Source organism: Canis aureus, chromosome 13 (genome assembly GCF_053574225.1).
Source record: "Canis aureus isolate CA01 chromosome 13, VMU_Caureus_v.1.0, whole genome shotgun sequence".
Classification (NCBI taxonomy): domain Eukaryota; kingdom Metazoa; phylum Chordata; class Mammalia; order Carnivora; family Canidae; genus Canis; species Canis aureus.
In genome coordinates this window covers 28214958-28232297 of record NC_135623.1, presented here as the reverse complement: position 1 = coordinate 28232297, position 17340 = coordinate 28214958, and the positions used below count along the sequence as shown (strand labels likewise).

At 34.8% G+C, this 17340-nt stretch overlaps 1 protein-coding gene and 1 long non-coding RNA gene across 5 annotated transcripts in view; one reads left to right on the top strand and one right to left on the bottom strand.

The window, feature by feature from the left end:
• The window catches only part of SYT1 (synaptotagmin 1), a 537260-nt gene that overhangs the window by 411150 nt on the left and 108770 nt on the right, over nucleotides 1-17340 (bottom strand). For all 3 annotated transcript variants that reach the window (XM_077845608.1, XM_077845610.1, XM_077845609.1), the window contains one exon: nucleotides 4827-4944. The gene's annotated coding sequence lies outside the window, so the exon portion shown is untranslated. The remainder of the gene's footprint in view (nucleotides 1-4826; nucleotides 4945-17340) is intronic.
• Nucleotides 1-17340, top strand: part of LOC144282229 (uncharacterized) — a 182051-nt gene that overhangs the window by 111727 nt on the left and 52984 nt on the right. The window lies entirely within an intron of this gene.

Genomic DNA, 17340 nt, shown 5'->3' with positions numbered 1-17340 from the left:
TTTTAAGGCTAACACATTCACAACCAGGATTTCACAAATATGCACAAATATGCTCTCACTCTTGAAAAAATAGTTTACATAAACATGGAATTTGAGTTTTCTATTTTCCTTCAACACTTGAAATTATTATTTTTCATTGCTTTTTTATATACTATCTGCTCTAATTGATTTTTTAAGGTCTTTGCATTATCATTGGTGCTCTGTGGGCTTGTTAAAATATTTTTTTTTTTTTTTTGTTAAAATATTTATGTATGAATTTGTTATTATTTATTTGGCTTGTGACTGAGAATGATCCTTTATGGTACTTATGTCTTTCTTCAAACACAGAAACCTCTCAGCTATTATCTTACAATTATCCACCTGCAATTCCTAGGAGGTATGTGGTGTACTTCTTCATATTATTCCTTCATATCTCTCAGCATTTCCATAGCTTAACACTCTTGTGTTCATTCTTGATAATTTCTTCAGGTTTAACTTGTAGCCACTAATATTCTCTTAGGCCATTTTTCTCTTCCTCCTTAAAGTTTTCATTATGTTTTTAAATTTGAAAACTATATTTTTCTTTTCTTTGAGTATTATTTCTTTTTCAAATTTGCTAATTTATTTTTATAAAGCCCTCCTGTTGGTTTCTATTTCTTCTCTTTTTTAAAAAAGATTTTATTTACTTATTCATGAGAGACAGAGAGAGAGAGAGAGGCAGAGACACAGGCAGAGGGAGAAGCGGGCTCCCTGGAGGGAGCCTAATGCGGGGCTCGATCCTGGAACCCCAGGATCATGCCCTGAGCCGAAGGCAGACGCTCAACCACTAAGCCACCCAGGTGTCCCTATTTCTTTCCTTTTATGTTTGCAATTATTTTTAAAAATTTTAGAATTCTAGTTTGTGGTGTCTGCTTATTATTCTTCATTATGTTGGACAATTCTCCTGTGAGGGCTTTATCCTTATTTAATTATAAATTCATTTTCAGAGTTTTGTTTTTTTTTTTTTTTTAATTAAAGGGTCCTGTGTTTCTGGCCCAGATATGTTTCTATACAAAATTGTAGGTTTCCATTAGTTTCTTTAAAATTTTGAAGGGGGCAGCCCGGGTGGCTCAGCAGTTTAGTGCTGCCTTCGGCCCAGGGCGTGATCCTGGGGACCCGGGATCAAGTCCCACGTTGGGCTCCCTGTGTGGAGCCTCCTTCTCCCTCTACCTGTGTCTCTGCCTCTCTCTCTTTCTCATGAGAGCATGAATGAATAAATAAAATCTTAAAAAAATAAATAAAATAAAATAATAAAATTTTGAAGGATTCATGTGCTGTGAATAATATAAATTTAAACCCCATAGTGGTATATACCACAGCTTGGTGTTTTTATTTGTCACAGGAGAGTTACTTTTTTCCCCATTTCATCTAGATTCCTAGGCAGACAAGCTCTAGTCACTTCCGTGGATCAGTGGGTACAATTTTCTTGCTGCTTCATCAAAGAGAAGACAGCTCTTCTTGGGTCTTGAGTGTATATGAGATTTTCAGTTCCAGATCCCTAATCATTAGAGACTTGATAAGGGACGCATCCCTGCCTGTTCAGTCATGACATCAGCTCTTAGTCTTTCTACTTTGTACTCTGCTTTTGAGTTGTCCCTTTTTTGACCCTGGAGGATTTTTACTTTTGTATTTGTGCACTGATCTATATATTTAGAAATATTTATAATAATGTTTCTGTGAAGATAGGCATATATGAATAAGAGTGGTGAGTGCTTCAGCTCAGTTCAGCAGAATTGCCGATACAAATTGTAATCAATAATTAATTTAGATGCATGTAGTAAAATTAGGCAATGCTTCAGGTAGTTAAGTGTGAGTTTTACAATGTGAGGGAATGGACAGCTTTCCAGAGCTCATTACTATAGCACCTGAAGTAATTTTCTACCCTTTAACATATCCCTCTGTTGTTTCATATTCTTACTGGGTTTTTTAAAAAAAAATATTCTCATAAAAAATAAAATAAATAAATATTATAAAATAAAATAAATAATAAAATATATTCTCCTATCTATTTTATACATTTCTTACTTTGGTTATGTTTCTCTGTAAGATTATATCAAGTTCTCTCCCATGTCCATGTGAACTAGGTGGTTAAATGTATGGTAAAATAAAGATTCTTTAATGCCTAACACTTGGAAAAAGTATATTCAAATAAAAAAATGAATCAACACTAAATAAACTGATGAAAGCATCAAAACTTTTGCTTTTATTAAATTATGATAAAAAATATTTCACTCTCCATAAAATATTTTATTAGGCTGAAATAAGTATCAACATAAGCAAATATAAAAATCATTTTTATTATTAAAGTGGTTCTCTATATGCTGCATTTAAATGTTTTTAGTTTAAGTGATAATTAAGGGAAATTATTAACTTATATACAATTTCTACGACTTTTTCAGGATATTGATTTATCTCTTCTTATATTAAAAATATATATAAGTTGCCTAGTATATTCTTATCATCTATTTTCTGCTTTATATCCAGTATCTTTGGTTAAATCATTTTTTCTGTTACCACAATGAATCCTCTGGAGTCTATTGTTGTTCTATATTGACTAGATGCATACAATCTTTATAGAATTAAAAAGTGGCTAGTCTAACTTAATCCGTACCAAAGTCACTTTGCCTGATAGAACAATGGAGCAAAAGATTTATTCTGATGTGTTCCAGAATAGAACACTTAATCCTTAGAAAATATAATTAAGAAAAACCTCAGGATCAGAAAAGATAGTTTTTGTGAATGGGTTGTAGGGTATTTGATTTGATACTGGCCACAGTGTAGCCATCCTGGTGTTATTTGGGCCCAGCTATCTGGATTAGATTTTTCAGGCAATACAGCTTGTCTAATATGTAAATTTATACATTTCCTTGTATGTTCCATTTAAGGAAATGTAAAGCCTTAAGAGAGTTGAAGTATGTGGATAGGATCAATTTTAATGCATGGTTGACAACAGTAAGAATCAATAAGATTAAAGAGTAGGATCACTGGAAAAAACTTGTATAAAAAAAGATGTAGAAAAAATATGATTTTAGATACTGGATAACCAACATTTTAGTGGATCTGTATATTTATGTATTTGTTCTTTGAGAAAGGTCTGCCTCTACACTAACATGAAAATGCTGTGAGAACAGAAGCCTGGACATAGGGCTTAGAAAAATGACTGGCATATGAAGTACTTAACAAAATCATCATTGGATAAATAAATGAATGAACTCAGGCTTCAGGATGGACAATGTTTGTTGGGCCAAGGGAGAGTAGAAGACAAAGACATACTAATTGGAAACCTAAGTGTAGGGAACATGCCACAACATCAGCACATGTCCTTCATGGTAAAGTTATTGAAATAACATTATACATTAGCATGGTGACAGTGATTTCCTAGGAAAGTAAAGTACGTTTGGCTCTGGATATATATGTATTTTAAAAATTACTTTAATAGTCCATGCAGGGATCCCTGGGTGGCGCAGCGGTTTGGCGCCTGCCTTTGGCCCGGGGCGCGATCCTGGAGACCCGGGATCGAATCCCATGTCGGGCTCCCGGTGCATCGAGCCTGCTTCTCCCTCTGCCTGTGTCTCTGCCTGTGTCTCTGCCTCTCTGTCTCTCTCTGTGTGACTATCATGAATAAATAAATAAAATCTTTAAAAAAAAAATAGTCCATGCAAAGAAAATATGAGAATTAGGAAAAAAGCATGCCTCAACAGTAACAACTGTGATCTTAGACTGAATGAAGTATCACACTGCATGAGAGACGGGAGAAACTTCTGGTATTGAACAGTTCATTCTGGAAAGGTGAAGGACTTGTGGTATAACACAAGCCTGTTGGACAGATCTATTTAATAAGTCCATAAATTTTATAAGACTTGGTTTACTTCTATGTAATTTTAGTATTGGTGACCTACTGTAACCCACTTCCTCGGAAAAAAAAGAGTAAAGATGCAAATAGTGAAATAAACTCCTGAAGACATAATCTTATGCTCCAATATCCTCTCTCCTGTATAGAATGGGAATAACATGGAAGTCCATTCTTTAGGAATCCAAAACTTCAGTAACATGGGACTTCAAATAATGACTAGTAAGATAATTTAATCACCCCCAATTTACTTCATACAATTGTGTTTATGCCTACGAAAGTGTCTTGGAAATGACTTAGACCAAAGAAGCAATTTGATTGGTTAATGAAGAGTCCAAGAATGGTAATTGAATTTGATGGAATTCATTATTTAAGACATTCAAGCATATACTTTACAACCCCAATTATGTACTCTAACATATGTAATAGTCACAATGTGATATATGTACTTCGTTGCTGAATCAGGCAGACACAAAAGAAGAAGACATAGTATGGCACAAAGAAACATCATCAGCCTGAGACAAATCTTGCCTCCACTCTCACCCCCTTACCCAATACTCATGCTGAAATATCATCTGTACAGCAGGGCACAAAAGCACAGAGGCAGATGCCGTGGCATATTCTTTTAGAATGCAAGGCTGCCCAAGATCATCTACAGATAATGAACCATGACAACTTCAGATTTGATGAAGTACAAAATGAAAGTGAGAGAAAGCACAAATGTTATATAAGTGACCAGTGCCTCATCAAGTAAACTAGCACTTCAAGGGCATTAATACTAGTAATAATTTCAGAAGTTGCAAAAAATATTAATATTTCCTTTAATATCATGAAACACTTTTCGTTCAGTCTTCTAAACAAATGCTTCCCCCCCCCCCCACATCACAAGAATATATATGGAGACAGAGGGATGCATCAACAAAACCTATCAAAGTTTCGTTTTTTTTTTTCCATATACCTTAATCTGGCAGTTGTAATGCAATTTCGAGGAATGAAGCAATAGGCAAACAGTCTTCCAATCTCAAGCCAGGCGTTTGTCACTCAAGCTCTTGCTGGTTCTCGTTTTCGTGTTTTCCCTTGAGAGAAAATAATAGAAATAATCCATGAAAATGCTGGCCTGCAACTCTGCACTTGCATTTGCTACTGATTGGGTGTATGGACTTCTGCTTATGTAGCTCATTCATTATTCACACTCTGCTCTAGCTTCCTCAATTCCTGGTTGTGCTAGGTGCTCCAGGCTAAGAACCAATAAGTATGAATCATGCTGACATAAAGAAAAATCTAGGAGAATAAATGTTTCAAGAAAGCCCGTTTTTTGCATTTCTTCTGACACATTCTGTTCGGTGGCATTGGTCTATTGAGGAGAAATAGCTCGTGCTGCCACTGAGGAGCCCAGTGGAATTACCAACCGCAGGGAATTATCTCTAAGCAATTCACACTTTGTTTTGCTAACAAGACTCCTTGTTAGGATACTGGAGTGCTAGGCTTCCCTGGCAATGTTCCCCCACCTTTTAGAATTATTGAAAAGCTAACTGAATCTATTTTGATTTGTGAATCTCTTTGTAAGCAACAGCAGCTGCAGCAGTGCTAATAAAAAGGAAAAGCCTTGCTATTTACCTAGGAAGGACATTGAAATACTGCACATACAAAACATCGGGGATGTGGAGTAGCTTGATGAAACATTTTAACAGTTCCCTTCCTCCCTTACTTTGTTCTTTCCTCCCATCCTTTCTCCTTCTTTCCCTCCACTCCTTTCCTTTTGCTTGTCTTCCTTTCGCTCTGTTTTAATGCACTTCTCTTGCGTTTATCTATTCTTTGATATAGAGCAACCCCTTACCTTATATTTTAGGCTATTAAGTAATGACTTTATTATTATTTTTCTAAGTCATGATTTTAGAATTTGAGATCTCAAAATATTAAGTAAAGTAGCACAATCCTTTCACGTATGTAGAGACACAGGTAGGGAGACTTTGCTATCGCTGAATCTTCTGGTCCCAATTAAGAATGGAGGCTTTGCAGATTCCAGTGGCTCTGATACCAATCAGACCATTCTACTCTCTTACAGCTTGGGTTTCAATTCTCTAGAGGAAGCTAACATGGCAACACCCTGTTATTTGAGGATTCAAGTTTTCCTACTACAAGATAAATGAATACACAATCCCCTGCAGCTTTCATTATATTCTGAATAGAATTTTATAGTTCCTCTGCAGTTGTTAAGGGGTCCTTATTTGCCAACTAATGGACCGAATTGTTCTGGCATAAATCCACATAGGAAAATCTTCTGAGGATTTATTGGGTTTGAGAAAACCTTAGTCCTTGGTTTAGAGGAATAGATGCTGCATAAGAGAGCCTGGTTTCCTGAGTGGCTTCCGAGCTCCATTTTTGCCTGGCTGAAATAGATAAGGGAGTGTCTCCTCCAACCCAAGCTGTTTCCAATGTAGGGACTTATTTATTATCTGTGATTTACTCAATGAGTATTAATTGAATGTGTATCATGGACCTTATTTTTTTGGTCAGGTCTTAGGGATAAGAAGAGAAAAGACAGTTTGTTGCTGAAGGAGTTAGAGAGACAGATGTAGAAAAAAAAATCACTCTATAAATTGATAAGTGCCACAATGGAAATTTAGAACATATTAGGTGCTGAGAAAGGGTTCTTCGTCTTCTCAAGGAGATTTCTCATTTTTCATGTCAAAACAAGTAGGAAGTATTACCAACACTGTATGTTTCTACTGATATGTATGTGTGCCATTCAGAGTACTGGGCATGAGTTGATGAAACAGTGAAGTCCTGGAACTATTTTATGATTAACACAACCGTGGCTTTTCACAGTTGGATTATTTTCAACAATAATTCCAAGGAAAAAGTGGCTTTTTCCCACCTGAAAGCATTTAAAACCTTTCTCCCATAGCTACAGATCCCAGAAAGTATCTACTTCCTTACAGAGTATGGCCACCAGAGTCATTTTCTACATGTTGGAGAGAATACATGAGTTAGCAATATCCACCCACTCTGGAAGCCAAATAGCAAAGATTAAAAACCATCTGTCATTGAGACTGTGAGCCTGTGAGCAAGCAGTAGACTTCCAGCAGAGTTTGGGGCAGGAACAGTGTGTAACACAGATTTAAAAACACAAGGATTCAACTAGAATCGTTTGCTTAGTCACATGGTTTAAAAGATATTACCAGCTCTCACCAGAACCCACTTTGCCATGTGTTGCATAAACCCATGTGCTGTAAACCAGAGATATTTTTTATGGAAAATCATTCTTTCTCTCACAATATTTTAAATGCTTATTTTGTATCAGGCAGGCTGCAAGACACTGAAAGTACATTGGCAAGGCTCAGAAGCAGCTGCCTCCAGTGCCCCACCTCCCCTCATCCCATGGAGCTTGCAGGCTAATGAAAGAGATAGATGATAAATACACAAGATGCCTTATGTCATTACATAATAGAAATTGTAATAAGTTCCTAAAAGGACAGGTCAAAATGCTAGGAGAGTGAGAGCAGGGAGCCTCATCCAGAGTTGGCTCCCATGCAGAAATCACATTTAGGAATTAGCTGAATTTGGAGCTGGGGTGGGGTAAAGGGGGTAGATTAGATTCAAGGTAGAACAATATGTGGAATAAAGGAGGTTTATGTGTTTGAGAACCAACAACAACAAAAATCAATGTGTTTGTAATCTAGTGTGCATAGAGAAGCATAGAAGGTGTTAATTAGGGCTGGAGGCAGGCATGGGAACCATGAGGAACCACTGCAAGATCTAATCCCTTTAGTTACTTTTGAGTAGGGTTATTGGGGATAGGTATCATGATTAAAAGAAATCTACCTATCCTTAGAAATGAAACCTACCATTTTGATTTAGAAATTAGTTGATTTACTTTCCTTTAAATAATGCCATGTTTTCCTTCATAGTACTTATTACTATCCATATATGCTTGTTTGTTTCCTCCTCTTGCAACCACCACCTCAACAAAAATCTCTGGGAGCTACAGTTTTTATTTTTTTTCCAGTTTGGTTCACTAATAAGTATCCAGGGCCTGGAACATCTTTGGTGTGGAGTATAGTAGCCTAACAAATATATCTTGAATGTGCAAATGAATGGATAATTCCGAAAATTGCTTCCCAGATGCTAGCAATCATCTAGTGTTCTTATTTTCCCAAAGTTACTTTCATGTGAGGTCAATTTTGCAGTGAAGGGGAACATAGCAGAATAACAAAATATGCTCCTGGTGATTTGTCATTAAGAACAGTCTTTAGAGTTGTTGTAGCTTATGAGAAAAGTATAAATAAAACCAATTTGGGTTAAACAAATGTATGAAAAATAAAACCTCACATGAAAGTAACTGTGCCAAAGGTTATTTGCTTATGACGCCCTTAATTTTGACTTACGTATGTTCATTTTTATAGTGTGATTTTTAAAAGGCTGATTTGAATATTGCTTTATTATGGAAAATTAACTTTATAGTAGTCAATGTAGGTTAAAAGATCCAGTGAACCTTGATAAAGACAATATAAAAGACTAGTTTATGATGCATTTCTCAGGTTTTTGACCTTATGTATAAGCAGATCACAAATGGTATACCAGTAAATTACCCAGCACATAACAATTCAAAGAATAATTGCATTCAAAAATCCCTTGTGCCAAGATGCCCTATGGAATACTTGCATAGAAAAATCTTGTCTGCAATGAGCAAAGGCAAAAAGTAGGGGAGAAAGTGGGAGAGATAGGCTTTCACTTGTACCATTCAAGTGAAAAAGAATTCTTCTGTAGTTAAGATAATAATTTAGGAGAAAATGTTTGCAAATTTTGTTAGAATGCAAAAATACTTTACGGATTGTCTAGTTCCCAGTTTTTTACCTATTGGTGAGGACTACAGCTCCAAGAAGTCTACAAACTCTCTGAAATATAGAGTTAAAACAGCTTAAAATACTTAAATAAGTGTTTGTTTTATTATTAGAATTGGGACATTTTTGGTAAAAATGTCAGAGAGAAATCCTTTTACCATATTAGTCAATGCAAGATGAAAGCCACAAGAAATTTTATATAATTTTTCTCTTGAATTAATCAGAAAAAGCACATTTCAAAAGCTTGGTTCTCTTATTTGATTTAATACACAAACAATGCATCTACTTTCATCTTTTTTTTTTTTCTGAAGTCTCAACATAGAATACACTGCAAATTTTGACAACTTGTTTTTGTTCAACTGATTGCCTTCAGTTTCTCAATTCCTTTGTTAGTGGGGACAAATGAAAATAAATTTACAAAAGAGAAATATATTCACGTTTGATTCTAAATTATTCAAAAAGTTTAAAATGCTTTATAAGATAAATTTAGTTAAGGAAGGAATCTAGTCGGGAAGACTGGGTGGCTCAGTGGTTGAGCATCTGCCTTCGGCCCAGGGCATGATCCCGGAGTCCAAGGATCTAGTCCTGCATGGGGCTCCTGCATGGAGCCTGCTTCTCCTTCTGCCTGTGTCTCTGCCTCTCTCTGTGTCTCTCACGAATAAACATTTTTTTTTTTTTAAAGAAAGGAATCTAGTCTAAAGATCTGCTAAAACTAGCCAAAGTGCACATGATCCCACTGACCATTGTTAGTGGTCTATTAATTACCAGATATCTAACAAAAGCAACACCAGCAACAGTTGACCACTGTTGGAATATAGGTGAACTCTGATCTGAAGTGCAGGTAAAAATTGAAAGAATAGATTTCTGGAAGGTATATGTGTAAAATGCATTACATATAAACGTATGTGTATGTGTATATATAAAAATGCAGTATTAGGGCAGTCCAGGTGGCTCAGCAGTTTAGCATCGCCTTCAGCCCAGGGTGTGATCCTGGAGACCCGGGATCGAGTCCCATGTTGGGCTCCCTGCATGGAGCCTGCTTCTCCCTCTGCCTGTGTTGTGTTTCTGCCTCTCTCTCTCTCTCTCTCTCTCTGTGTGTGTCTCTCATGAATAAATAAATAAAATCTCTAAAAAAATAAATAAAATAAAAATGCAATATTAAATATAGTACATATATATTGTGTGTATATATATATACATATTGTGTGTATATATACACATATACACATATACACATATATACATATATATATATGTCGAGAGAGAGAGAGAGGATATATGTATTAGGGTGTGTGTATGCATATACAAAAAGCATTTTAGGAGACTAAAGCCAAAGTAATTAATTTTACAGCACTGAGTTAGTCACAGCCTCAGTTTTTTGCAATAATTCTTGGATTGAATAAACCAAGAGATTAAACATGTACTCTGCATAGCAATCAGTTGCTCAAGTTCCAGCAGACTCTCTGATATGTATGAGTGGAGTGGGGAAAGAGAACAAGCAATAATTTGTAGGCAAGATTAGAAATCTAGAGATACAAAATGTAGAACCGGAACATTGACATGTTCTTGGATTTTCTTTAGTTGCTTGTTTCAAAAGGTACTCTATTAAAAAATTTTTTTAAAGATTTTATTTATTCATGAGAGAAGAGAGAGAGAGAGAGGGAGAGAGAGAGGCAGAGACACAGACACAAGCAGAGGGAGAAGCAGGCTCCATGCAGGGAGCCCGACGTGGGACTCAATCCCAGGTCTCCAGGATCAGGCCCTGGGCCGAAGGCGGCACTAAACCGCTGACCCTCCCAGGCTGCCCAATAAATTTTTTGATTAAATACAATTTATTAACACTTATGCTATTTAACAAATTCAAACTTTTAAATAATTTGAGGTAACATTTACATTGTTATATATAACCATTACTATTTTACTATAAATTCAATTTAAGAAAAAATGAACAGAATCTTGTATAAAAATTTTTGAGTGATATTTACCTTAAAGGACTGTATGGATCTTTCAAAGACTTATTTTTGGTTGTCATTGGGACTGTTGTCAGCTTGAGTTCAAATCCAGGCTCTATGATTTCCTACCTATATTCCTTAATTTCCTCATAAAAAAAATAGGATATAATAATTCTCCAGTATTAACTGTTAAAAGGATTGGATAAATTAATTGAATTAAAATACTACCACATACTAAGTCTTATTGGGTCAGCTATTTTACCCTCATTATTGATAAAATTATTCTTCCTAATATAAAGTTAACACAGATTTAAATTTGAAAGCACTACAACCCAGAGGTTCCCATTCTTAAATGCTATACAGGAAATACTACAGGACATTGAAGAGTATGTATATCACTGTACGAATTGTTCATGTTTTTTATGCACATACTATATATCCTTATGTTGCATTTAAGTATCTTGAGGGCAAAAATAAGATTAATTCATTTTCCCCTATCGCTTGTCCTCTGTCTCTTTTCACTTTATGTCAACACATTTATTGAGCACCTACCTTACGGTAGGTACTTTTGTAGGTCTGAAGTTGAAAGGGCAAGCAAGACAAAGTCTCCACATTCATGTTGCTTAAGTTCTTAGAAAGCTCAGTTAAAACTGTTATTCTTTGCTAAATTCAGTTACCAGTGCCAATGTTGGAGGGCCAAATACAAAAATAAAGACATAAATATATACATGGTAAATATTTTAGAAAATGTATTTAAATACATTGAGAAATACAGTGAGAAATTGCAAAAGATATAACCTTTCATAACAAGGCAACAAAATCATGAAAAATTAACTACAATAATGAAGACCGGGTAAACTGATGATAGAATGGTTCTATATTATTATCTGATAGATTTTAGGTTTTTTTTTTAAATGTGAGAAAGCACTAAATAAATTAAGTTAGTGATATTTATAGTTAAGCCACAATAAAATTTTTTATAATTTAGAGAAGGGGGTATACTTTGAGAAGAAAAGATCTTAACAATAAATTATTTAAATTATGATAATTTTTAAAGTGTACTTTATGATAGAAGAGTTTATTTTGAATAAAATACTTAGGACATTCTACATTTTTATATCCTATTATCAGTGTCAGAAGAACCCAGATATGAGAAAACCCAGACATAACAAGTATAATGCAATAGAACAAGGAAGACTCTATTGAAATAGCCTGTTCATGTAATAGTAGCCACACACTTTTGATTCTAAACTTTATTGATTACCTATTTTTAAATGATATATCTTCCATTTATTATTTGTATATTTATTATTTAAAGTTTTGTTAAATCCCAATTAATGACTGAACCATTTGTTCATAATACGTATGGAATTTTAGATTACTTAAACTAAAAAAAATAGCTACTTTATTTTAATGATCTTTAAGATATATACATATAAATCAGTGAAATATATTTACTTTGAAAACTCTTAGAACTTTAGCAAATGCAAAGTAAGAAAATGTTAATAATTACCTAAATTTACTATATTGGAATATATCTATTTCAGTCTGAAGCTTTGTACTCAATAGTGTCTTGTACACAGATAGTATCTCTTGGTTGAGAATCTTGGATAATTAGTTTATCTAGTAATTTCTTTGCTCTACAAACCTCAGGTTTCAAGCATTTGGTTGAAGGCTTGTGGCTTGTTTATGAAGTCCTTACAATTCTATGAGGAAGATAATACTATTATTTCCATTTTATAGATTAGGAAACTCAGAAATGTAATGACTATATAACTTGATAAAGGTCACACTAGTGAGAGATTGAGCTGAGATTTGAACCTGGCTATCAGGATTTTAGGCTAATGCTCAGTGACATGACACTGTGTTGTATTTTTCAATGGATGGCCAAAATAATAGGAGTACCTAGCTAAATTGGCTATTTTTTTTTAATGATACTGCTGAAATAGTATAGGGTGGGCCTTGTATGCTGATGACATGTTTTAATTTAGGCAGATTTTTAAACTTTGTTTTCCAACTCAAAATGCCCCAAACTAAAACTAATTCACTCAGCCTCCTTTCCCCTCTTTCTCATTTGGTCATGTGTTCATTCATTTGTTGATTTACAATGGGCTAAACACACAAATAAAATGATGGTTACTTTCATCATCAACACCATTTGGAGTCATCTTGGCTCTCTTTCCTCTTTTTATAACCAGCCACAAGTCTATCAATTATTGATTTTTAATGTTTCCAGTAGCATCTTGTTTTTTTTTTTCTCTCCCTTTCCACCATTAATAGATTGAAACCACCAATTCAAGTCTTTATCACTGGATTCCTACAACCATCTCTGGAATAATCTTCTACCTTCAATCTCTCCTACATACCAACATCAAATTAATTTTCCCCAAATACTTGAATATATAACAAGTCCCATTATTAGCAGAGAAGGTACTAGTTTAAAGAACAAAAGACAATGAGTCTGGGGAAACTTAGATGTTTTCTCTCCAAAGACAATCTTGATCGCCTGCCAAAGCGTTTTTCATAAAGTACCCAGCAAAAACATAAAACTAAAAATGCAAAACTGATGCATTATGTTATTCCCCCATTTAAAGTTCTCAAGGCTCACTTTTGGTCTAAGGACATGTCTTAATTCCTTATGCTTACAAGGTACTTTATTTTCTGGATGCTGCCAACTTCTCCAACCTCGTTTCCCCATGCTTCTCTCAGTTTTTATGTCACAGTCAAATTGAATTTCTGGAATAAGTCAAGTTACTTCCTCTAATTTTCACTGGACAACTTCCTATTCCAATTCCTTACTATGTCCTAGGGGGCCTTTTCTAGCCTCATCCACCGTTCTCTGTCTTCCTCAGTCTACTCTAGACACACCGGCCATTTCTCTCCCAATGAGCCCTGTTCTTTGCACCTGCTCTTCCCTCTACACCTCATAAAGTTTCCCTGGATATTTGCTTGGCTTATTCCCTCAGTTTAGTCCAGTCTTTTATCAGATGTTGCCTACATAGGGACATCTTCCACTGTCATTGTATCTTTTCCCCATATGTTCTCTGTAACACTTATTACTACTTGACCTTATATAATTTTTTGTCTATTTGTTTATTTGGTTTCTCCCATGCTAAAATGCATTCAGGCAGAAAGTTTGGTCTTATTTGTGCCATGATACCATCACCTTTGACAGTTTCTGGCCCATTTGTGCACTCTATAAACATTTGTTAAGCGAATGGATGGATTCTTCATGTCTCAGTTTCAATATTATGTCTGCTAAAAATATTACTGAATCTTGGGGATCCCTCAGTGGCTCAGCAGTTAAGCGCCTGCCTTAGGCCCAGGGTGTGATCCTGGAGTCCCGGGATCGAGTCCCATGTTGGGCTCCCTGCATGGAGCCTGCTTTGCCTGTGTCTCTTCCTTTCTTTCTCTCTGTGTCTCTCATGAATAAATTAATAAAACATTAAAAAAATAAAAATATTACTGAATCTTACACTGCCACAGCCCTCCTAAAGTTAAGGGGTTCTGGATTAGACATCCTGCTTAATTGAGTTTACCTTGTACTAAACTTGCCACAGAGTAGACAAGTGAGACTCAGTAACCATTTATTGAAATAATGAATACAGTGAAGGTCCTTTTAGATCTATTTCCTTTCAGAATTCAGATCTGAATCCCTTTAAAATAAGAGATCCTTTCAAACTTCTTAAAAATATACATGAAACACTATGTGATTCACAGATTAGCTTTTCAATGAAATGAGAATACACATCTTCTCAAATTAATTTCCTTCTGTTTTCTTGGGTATCGTCCATAAAATGTTCCTTCTGTATATTTCAGAGATTTCAAAATTTCTTTTGGGGGGTTTATGGGGAGTATGGATCCTTATGAGAATCTTATGACTCTTTTAATAAAAATTCACACGCACTCAATATATTACTTATGCTTTTAAGAGATCAAAACCAAATTGAGCCCCAAACACACTCCTATTCTATGGACCTTGGGTTAAGAATTCTATTCGTTCTCTTTTCTTTTTCTGTTTTCTACCAGTTTACCGACTCGTTCAGTGTTCTTCATACTAAGCCAAAATGATTCCACATCAACTACCTGTTAGTCATAGGCTCAACTTTCTCCTCTTGGCTATAAAGTATTAGTAGTAAACTTTTCTATATATATATATATATGTGTGTGTGCGTGTGTGTGTATACACAAATATGTATATATATACACACACATGTATATCTATAAACACACACACCCTCATATATATATATGTGTATATATATATATACATATATATATATGAGCTCATATATATATATATGAGTTCAATTTGCCAACATACAGTATAACACCCAGGGCTCATCCCATCAAGCGCCCCCCTCAGTGCCCATCACCTAGTCCCCCCATCTCCCTGCCCTCCTCCCCTTTCACAACCCTTTGTTTGTTTCCCAGAGTTAGCAGTATCTCATGTTTTGTAGTAACTTTTCTGCATTTACTTCCATATAGAAATTAAATCTTTTGCAATCTGGCTTCCCCATTCATTCAACTAAAGTCATTATGAACCTCATGACTGTCAAATCCAACACCTAGTTGTCCATTTTCAATTTCTCCACATCATTGGGATTATTGAGGACCATTGTATTGTATTGTATTGTAAAGCTTTGATTCTGTATTGATGCACACACTTTTTGTTTTTTTTGGTATTTAATATTTTATTTCAGTCTGTTTCTGCTTGCTCTTCCTTTGCCATATCCACATCTAATTCCAAGGTTGTTTTTTTTCCCCAAGGTTTTCTTTAGCGATCTACTGTTTCAGTATTCTTGCGTGTACTCTGGTAGTTTCAAATATTACTACTTTGCAGACTATTGCTAACATTATATATTTAGCATTGACCTCTTTGCTATACTCTGGACCCAAATTTCATCCTGATGGCTATCTACTTATAAATGTCTTCCTGGCATATAAAATCCACAAGCTTCCAATGAAATGTTGAGTATTTCCCTCACAGCTTTTTCTTATTTTATGTTTCCTAGCTCAGTATTTGATAAGAAAATTTAAATTTATATTTGACTCCACCTGATTTCTACTCCTACATCTGATTAAGTGCCACGTATTATTGATTGTTCCCCTGAAATGTCCCTGCTATGCTTTCCCTTGGATTCTACAGTCCACTAACTACTACAGGCCTTTATCATGTTATTGCTTATATGTACTTTAGCTTCATAACTGATGTCTTCCCTTTAATATCCTGCCACTTCAATGCAAGCTCCACATCACTCTGCCCTCTAGCCTTGCTCTCTCAACACTATCAGAGCATTCTGTATTGCTATTAAAAGATTCACTTTATTCTTCCAAATACTGCAGTTGATTGCATACACATCTGCTTTTACCATCAGATTATTAATTCCTCAAGGGCAGAAGTGGTATCTTAGCCCCTTTTATATCCTCCACAGTGTCACCTTGCCCATAGTGTGCACTTAATAAATGTTTGTTATATTGAGATAAGATATGTGAGAAAAAACAATTCAGAAAATATGTCATCATTGTACAAGGCTTTGCTGAAATGCTATTCTCTACTGTGACATGAGAAAATAACACTACATTATTGTCCCTAATAGTTGATGCTCAATATTGGGTAATATTTATTATCCTTGGTATTTAGTTTTAGAATAAATAATTGCTCAATAGTACACTGGAAAAATTAAAGAGAGTAGAAGCATATATTGACTTACTATTTATGTAATTCAGAAATCAATGATTATTTCACTTGAATTTATCTCAGTACCTATGTGTAAGACAATGCTTTTAAGAATAGTAACCTTTTTAATGTTTTATATGTGTAAAAGGAACACAGAAGGAATTGTCCTTTTTCCAAAATCACATCCAAAAGATACAAAAGGAGATTTAAATCACATGCTTGAATATTGATCATAACTCTGTTTTCTGTCCAATGCTCTGTAAATAGATAGGTGACTTACCTTGTCAATGTTTTTATTCTGACTTGTCTGAAACAAGTAATATGACGAATTTTTGACATATATGTTATGAAAAGCTAAAAATGAGGTGTAAGAAAAAACTAGCCTCTACAGATTTCTAAGCAAAATCAATCAGCAAGATGATATAATAGTTAAAGACTTTGGGTCCTTAGAATTAGACAGGCTTGGAATTGAATTGTGACTTTAACATGGACTAGCTCAGACATCTTGAGAAAAATTTTAAACTCTTGAGTTTTCTTATCTTTAAAATGGTAATAATGGTCCCAGTCTTATAGTTAAGAGAATAGAATAAGATAAAGTATGACAAGTAATTAAGATATGTAAATGTTTAATGCTCTGCAAATGCTGGTTCCTTTTCACTATCTTGTCTTTCAACAGAACAGAAAATAGACATAGTCAAAAAATATGACCTCTGAATTAATAAAGGGTTCATTGTATTCATTTTTTTCAAGAATATTTATTGATGATCTACTAGATTCCAGGCAACATGATGTCTTAAATAATAGACTATAATGTGGTTCTGGGGTCAAGAGAGCAATCCTGGCTCTAGTGTCAGCTCTAGGATTTACTAGCTATATGATCACTGGGTAGTGGCTGATGCTGTTTTCCACCTGTGATAATCATTTGAAAGATGTTAAATAGTATTAGGACTAGAGATAGATTTGAGAGGGAACCATGTACTTGATTTCAATTTAAAT